Source organism: Eleginops maclovinus, chromosome 13, assembly GCF_036324505.1.
Source record: "Eleginops maclovinus isolate JMC-PN-2008 ecotype Puerto Natales chromosome 13, JC_Emac_rtc_rv5, whole genome shotgun sequence".
In the NCBI taxonomy this organism is placed as follows: Eukaryota; Metazoa; Chordata; class Actinopteri; order Perciformes; family Eleginopidae; genus Eleginops; species Eleginops maclovinus.
Genome location: NC_086361.1, coordinates 21,004,741 through 21,012,873, shown reverse-complemented (window position 1 = coordinate 21,012,873; position 8,133 = coordinate 21,004,741).

The following is an 8,133-nucleotide window of genomic DNA, read 5'->3' as shown; positions in this document are numbered from 1 at the left end:
GTGTGTGTGTGTGTGTGTGTGTGTGTGTGTGTGTGTGTGTGTGTGTGTGTGTGTGTGTGTGTGTGTGTGTGTGTGTGTGTGTGTGTGTGTGTGTGTGTGTGTGTGTGTGTGTGTGTGTGTGTGTGTGTGTGTGTGTGTGTGTGTGTGTGTGTGTGTGTGTGTGTGTGTGTGTGTGTGTTTTAAATAAGGCTCCAGCACCAGCCAAATAGGTCACTTGCCCTTGAAAGAATGACACGCCACTCTATGAGGAAGATTTTTACCATGCCCTATTTCAGAGGACAAATAAAAGGAAACACACACACACACACACACACACACACACACACACACACACACACACACACACACAAACACACTGTGCCCTGAATCTGTCAAGGGTCTCGGTCCCCCTTCTTCTAGTTAGATATGAAATTACACAAAGGACTTGTCGCAACATCACCGAGCTTCTTTTTTTCTTGCCAAACTTATTCCTGCCATAATTCAGAGCATCCCTCAGCGGCACCTGGCAACTTTTCACACGAGCAATGAGTCAAATAACGGGAGGGAAACTGGTCTCTCCTCGGAGGCAATTACGTGTTTTCCCTTTTCATCGCTCTTCCCCTCTCCTCCTCCTCCTCCTCCTCCTCTCTGGCCCCCGTGACTTTTTCTCTTTACTCTTCCCATCATCATTCCCCTCAGAAAGGTTACAGGAGAAAAATGCTTTCATGTTGAGAGAAGCCCGACCTGAGGTTACTGAAATATCCAACCAGCCGTCAAATTTTCAAATGAGACACAAACGACAGCTACACTTTTCAAACCTTCTTCATTTCATCCAGGGAAGGAGTTTGCGGAGGCTGTGAGCAAACATTTCCCGGCATGCATTCACAGTGGGATCTACCCAGTGAAGATTCAGCACTGTAGGCCATCTAGCTGAAGGGCAGATTTCCGGTTTTCCTGAGCTTTTTCTCACTATTTTGCCAAAATAATCTTCCCATTACTTCCTCAATTTATTTAACCAATACAGACTCACTCCCCAGAAACCTGCTTTGATGCACATTTTTATAATTGCGCATAATAAAACCTGTAACAACCTGAATGTAATGGCAACATTTTGACAAAATCTTAAAATATCACAACAACTTTTGGACTGATTTAGTGATTAAGTACATTTTTGATGGGTAGAGTAAGAAATTCAAAGCTCAATTTTAGCTCAGATAATTGTCATTATTACAGTTTCACAATGAATTACATTTAATAATGACTTGTGCAACACTCAAATGACACATAGCACAATACTTGCCTGAAACACCTCCACTGGCCTCTTTTGTTTACTTCTATATATGTGACATCACTACGTAACACCCACGCTTCTATTGGCTAGCGCTCCAACAGTTTGTTCTTCATTGGCTAAGGGGTGGGACATCTCTAAACAGTTGACCAATGTCAACAGCCATCCAATCCGAGGCGAACATTAGAGCCACAAGATAGAAATATGAAGCTGAAAATGGGAATAATACACACAGTCAAACTACAGTCATATCTTCTAAATATAAGAAAACCATCGAACACTGCAGGGAGAATCTGTGCTCCTCGGCCCTTTGAGCTAAACACTCCCTCATTCCAGTCCTGACTCCAGTTTCCTCCACCAGTTTATTGAAATTCAGTTGAGGACATGCTGGGCTCTTTGATGCAGAGACCCATTTTTGATGTTGCTGTTTTGACCCTGCAGTCAAAAAGCCAGAACGCAGCTCTGTGCATCTTCCTCTTTTTGCTTTTTTCACCGATCGATCTGCTATCAGCCTCTGGCGGTGACACGAGATTTGCCGCGTACAGAAAAACATTTGGTGCAGATGTTCCAACATGTAGACCGCTAGAGCTGCTCCATCTCAACTTCATGAAGCAAAACAATGGTGTGACACATGATGCATTACAGAGGAATAGGATCATGCACGCTGATGGAAGGTTTCATCTCCAGGTTTTTGGTTTTTATGCTTTTTATCTCAGAGCAGCAGGCATAAAAGGAACTAGTTTTAAAGTAATGATGCAATGAGTGAGTACATTTCTATGACTGTCGCAAAGTATGCCATGGCATAAAGGGCAGGAGCTACTGTGTGCGTGTGCGTGTGTGCGTGTGTGCGCGTGTGCGTGTGGATGACTGTCCTCCTTCATGTGGCCGCTGCACATCATCAGTGGAGTGAAAGACAGCATTCTGGCATCTTTTACACTCCAATACACAGGAGAATAAATTCCTTCACAAGACCAATCCTTTTAGACACACACACACACACACACACACACACACACACACAAACGAATATTAGGCAGGAAGAAGTTGCTGAGAAGTGAGAAGCCGTCTAAGCTGTTGATCCTGTTTGCTGCTTTGAAATTTTCCAGGAAATCTTCCCTTTCAATCTTTTTCACTGAGGGATGAGCGCGTGGCGGAGGAGGCTGGCTGAGGAGACGGGGTCTTATCTGCTGCGGGGCAGAGAAGAAGTCTCTGAGTCTCAGGTGTCCTCTACCAGTGAGCCTAAACTCATATGAAACAGCGGGTGGCTAGAACATGGACTCATGAGAGGAAGAATCTATGAGTGCCGCTTTAACACGGTGTCTAAACTGTAAGATATCTCGAGATTTAGTCAAGAGTCAAAGTCAGCTTTATATTCATACAGTACTTTATATAGATTCACAAACACACTCAATAGAATAAAAAACACAAATAACCGTTCAAAGGTATGCAGGTTATATTAAAATGTACAGAATGCAAAGAGATATTGTCCATAGCAGCGTAAAAAGTGACTGTTGCTGGATTTTTTCTGTGTGTGGGGTGTTAAAGTCCAGGTCCAGTGGGGGCAGGGTGGAGAGGTGGGATAGAGGGGAGAGAGTTCATCCTCCTGACAGCCTGGTGGAAAAGCTGTTTTTCGGTCGGGTGGAGCTCGACCTCAGGCTGCAGAACCTTCTCCCTGAAGCCAGGAGGGTGAAAAGGCAGTAGGAGGGATGGGAGGGGTCACCCACAATGCTGAGTGCTTTTGTTATAAATGTCCAGGAGTGATGGGAGTGAGGCACCAATGATCCTCTCAGCAGTGTTCACGATGCGCTGCAGGGTCTTGCGGTTGGATGCTGTGCAGCTTCCGAACCACAAGGTGATGCAGTTGCTGAGGATGCTCTCGATGGCGCCTCACTAGAAGGTGTGCATGATGGGGGTGGGGGCTCCTGCTTTCTTCAGTTTGCGGTAGAGGTAGAGGCGCTGCTGGGCTGTCTTGGCGAGTGACGTGGTGTTGTGGCTCCAGGAGAGGTCCTCTGTGATGTTCACCCCCAAGGAATTTGGTGCTGCTCACCTGCTCCACAGCATTGTTAGTGGGTGGGGGTGTTGAGCCAGATTTTGGTCCAACAAGTCCTCTTCCCTCACTCCCACAGGACCTGAACAGCAGTGTCCGTGGTACCTGTTAGCTGAGGTGTGTTCCTCTGTCTGCACATGTGTTTATCGTCTTGTAATCAGAATAAATCCTGGGGTTTTACAAAATCGTGTGAGCTCTTTCTATAATCGTGCGGGGAAAAGTAAAGAGATGGATGGATAGAGTCTTCCCAATGACCGCTAAACAGACTGAATGTTGATCAGTGAAGTTTCCCTTTGATCGACGAACAAAATGACTGTAGATTTGTTCTGTCAGCTGACCGAAGAAAACCTGAAGCGAATCAGTTTGTATTTTCTACCTTTGTAACATGACACATACACTTACATGTCTCCTATGATGGCACTGGTCCTGCAGCTCTACTGTATAAGCATTCAAAGCAGAAACTCTGCAGCAGAGGAACAGAAGTCTGCCTGTTTGTCCTGCTTGTTATTTGATCCATTGGCTGCTCCTGTGTGCTGACCTGTGGCTGTATGCACTGCACACACCCAGCTGACCCCCTTATTTCTGACTGTGCTTTTGACCTCCTCCACAGGAGCGGGCTGAAGTAGACTGCAATGCGCAGGCACTGACGCTTCTGTTGGGGGTCCGTGGAGAAAGCTGTGCAACCCGTCTGAGAGAAAGCGCTACCTTGGCGTTGTGCACCACTAGAAATGAGTCCTTAAACCCTGTTACTTGTCTCAAAGTCAACATTTCTTTGCAGATAAGGTTTCAAATTATTTCAACTTTGACCTGCTGTCCTTTCAACGTGTAACCAATCAGATGAAGCAACACAAGCTAGCAAAGGACCTAACCACAGAAACTAAACTTAACTGGCTGTTTTCAAAGCAAGGCACTACCACACAGTGAGCTAAAATGCAAAATATTTGATGAATACAAATACCTTGATGATGACACAGCCAACATTTCTGTCACATACCGCGGGAATTGAAATCTTCCAGGACACGTTGACCGGCACCAGTTTGCTACAACGGAAACATTGACAGCTAAAAAGTACAAAAATAGGGAAAACAGTTTCAAATAAACAACAAGGTAAACACAAAACAATGCGAAGTGAGCTTAGGACACGGCAGCTATCCTCAGCACCATCTAAGAGTTGTGTGTGTGTGTGTGTGTGTGTGTGTGTGTGTTTGCAGGCTCGTGCACGGTCTATCAGAACCCTCCGTCTGTGACAAAGAGATAATTAGAAACTTGAGTATCAGGCAGTAATCACATCCCGGCTCCAGGAGGATTACAGCCATGTCCATGCCCCCTCCTTCAATCTGTTCTCCATCCTCTCTCTCTCTTTACGTCCGTCGTCCTGCTCGACCTTCTCTTATTCTAATTATTCTCATTACGGAGTGACTTAAGAGACTCCTCAGAGCAGGTACTGTGCTAGCAGCGGCTCCTCTGCTGACCTTGGGGACAGTCGGGCGCTGATGGCTCATTTAAATCCGATGGTGACGCTCTTTTAGTTGGTGTGCGGGAGGAGCAGAGGTGGGGGGGTGTTTGTGGGCTCGCTCTGGGAGCTGGTTTGTCTCCTACACAGGTAATTAACACGCTTATTAACTCCTCAGCTCATATCATAATCAAAACCAGGGGGAGGAAGAAGGGGGTGGAATATCTTAATGGGATTCACACTGCTTGCAGGGCCGACCCGGACGCTGGTGGGAAATAGTGTTTAGAGGTGACTGAATCACTGGATCTTTGGATTGATTCTGCTGGGTTTCTGGCAGGGCCAACATGAGGGTCAACTGCTTATGCACAAGTGTAGGCAGTGAGCATATCTTAACCATTAAACTGAATATTGTAATTTACATGAGAGTGAAGATTTGAAAGACGTTTTGACATCAGGAAATGTAACAACTTCTGGTAGTCGCATCTAGGTTTCTCAAAATAATTTGTAGGTTTAGTAAGTTATAGGCTATTATATTGAGCAAGTAAAACTTTCACAGAGAGGAAAGTAAAGCCTTGGTTTGAGAGTTACTGTAACACTCCTCCAGTAAAGTTCAGGACTGCCATTGCTGTATGAAGGGAGGCGGTGAGGGGAGTGTGTGCACCCCGCTCTGCAGAACAACAACCACAAAACATTTCTTTTAAAATTCATCTGAGGTACATCCCCGGCTGAGGCTGGATGATCCGCCTGACCTCAGCCCAGCAGGAGACTGTGCAGGTAGCTGAGCGAGTCCGTTCAGACCGCAGAGTCTGAGACGCCCGGGGCCACATCAGACCTCATCAGGCCAGCTGTCTGGATCCAGGTGTTGTCTAAAGTCCAGAGGCTTCACCCTGCGCCTCACCCACGGCCGCTGCGTGAGTATATTCTTATTCAGGCGTGTGGCGCAGTGTTTGCTGTGTGGGTGTGTTTGTGTGTGCTTTCACTAAAGGCCAAACCAGACAAATCTGACCTGACATTCAAGGAGGACCTCGCAACCTGGATGTGAGGAGGGGGTCAAGCCTGCTAAACAATCAGACTATCGGAAACGACAAGGAAGAGGTGAGTTTATTCTTCATATATTAAAAGAGAAATAATAAAAAGACAAGTTTTATTTTTGTACGTCAACTTTATTATCAATCTTTCAATTTGTGTGTAGAGACAGAACAATCATACTGTTTCCCACAGTCCCGAGGTATCAAAAGGTAAAGGTAAAAATATATAATATATATAAAAATATGAATATGCATACACCCAAACTGATATATATATACATATGTTTGGGTGTACATACAGTATAGTATAAGAAATTTCCCTGTAAGGGATTAATAAAGTACTTCTTCTTCTCCTTCTTCTTCTTCTTCTTCTTCTTCTTCTTCTTCTTCTTCTTCTTCTTCTTCTCCTTCTTCTCCTTCTCCTTCTTCTTCTTCTATATATAGCACCTTTCAACACAAGGCAATTCATAGTGCTTTACAAAAATGAAAGACATTAAGAGCGTTAAGAAATAGTGCTAATATAGAATACATGAATAAAAGTTACAGTGCAGTGTGAGATAGGAAAGGTTCAGCATAGGTTAGCATCACCCCAGAAAAAATCACAAGGTTTACCCTCTAGTTATGCATGCATGGCGAGCCGAGAGACAAAACACGGTGTTTTAAATCACCAGGTGTGACATGATGTTCCGCCGGGGTGTTAGTCAGTCGACGGGCTGAATGCAAAACAGCGTGCACATACGGTATTACACATGCAGTTAACATACACAGCCTTACCGTGCAGCTGGGTAAAGATGAACACAAGGACGATGCTTGTGTCAAATGTCGGATGCGTGAGTCTTAACCGTACACGGCTGCAGGAAGTCAGAATATTGTTCTTTGGGGAATGAACGGTAAATGTCTCCTTTACATAATTCCCCATGAATAATTTCCAGTGACATGTGGAGCAAAGAGGTGATGAATTGCATTCCTCCGCATTTGGTTTGAACGTGGGAAACATTCGAAGCTAATGATGCAGGGGAAAGTTGGGTGGCACATTTCCGAGTCGTCTGTCATTAGCTTTGAAGACACACACTCTCACACACACCTCAGAGCGGGGTACTTCATCTCAGCTCTTAAGAACATGGTGTTTACTGTTTACATGAACACACTCAAACAGACACACACATAACTGCACACATGTAGACCTCGATCAAAGGGAGCTCACAGGCATGATATCTCCCTTTTACCTTTTCTGTTTTACCTTAAAAGAATAGCGGCTTCGAAGAGGCGCTATGAAGGGAGGTATATCATTTACAATCATTAAAAACCAGTGTGTGGGATGAGTTACGGCTGTAGTTCTTTTGATATGAAAGCCCTAGCAGGTGAAGAGGGATGGGAAACTCTCCTGACATTTCTTTACAGAGCAAAGAAAGGTCTCTGATCTCCGAGTCCGCCTTTGAAGGCCTTAAATGCATTTATAATTACTAAACCTTTAAACCAAATCCCAAATCCTTTGTTGGTTTGAGAGAACATTGATAGTTTGGCTGCTTTGCAGACACAATTCAGCACAAAGAGACCTTGGTTTGGTATATTACATGGTTCTGAGAGCTCTGTTTGATGTTGCAGGGTCACTGAGACGGTCCTTTGAAGCCAGGGTCGCGATTCGGCCGTGAAAGTCAACCTGTTATGGGCAAGGAGAGGCTGAACTGAACACCAGATGATTTTGTTATAAAAAGGAAAAGGAGAAAAATGAAAAGGAGAATGATGAATGATTTTCAAAACTAAAAAGGGCTCATGGAGAGAGCAGACCTCCACTGAGGCCATTCCTATTACTGAAAAATGGATTTGGATCCGCTCCAACACTAAATGGACTTTTCCTCACCCTATGCTACACCCTTTTACTAAGTACATTATCAAGGTGTTCTCTTACCCATTACCAGCACACAGTGAAATTACACCAGATGCTGAAGTTATTGCTGAGGAAACAACACACTAATTCAGAAGAATCGTGTTTTTCTACGAACAAAAGCAACAGAATAACTTGAAATCTTTCAAATATACTTTAAAAATCTACACGTAGAGGCTGTAAGGACTACAACGACCTACACCATTATCAAAAAAAGGCTCCATACTGAGATATAAACTAATATATTGCATCATATTTCCCTTTAATACTCCCTCAAAGTACACGAGGCACCACCGCCCTGCCTGAGAGCGTAACCATCTGCCGCCGCCTGCTTACTGTTTGCTTACTGATGACACAGAGCCAGGGCTGAATGCAAAGTGCTACCTGAGCGATGTCCCGGAGGTAACACTGAATATAAAAACTTAACGAGCCACAGGGCATTACGTGAAGATG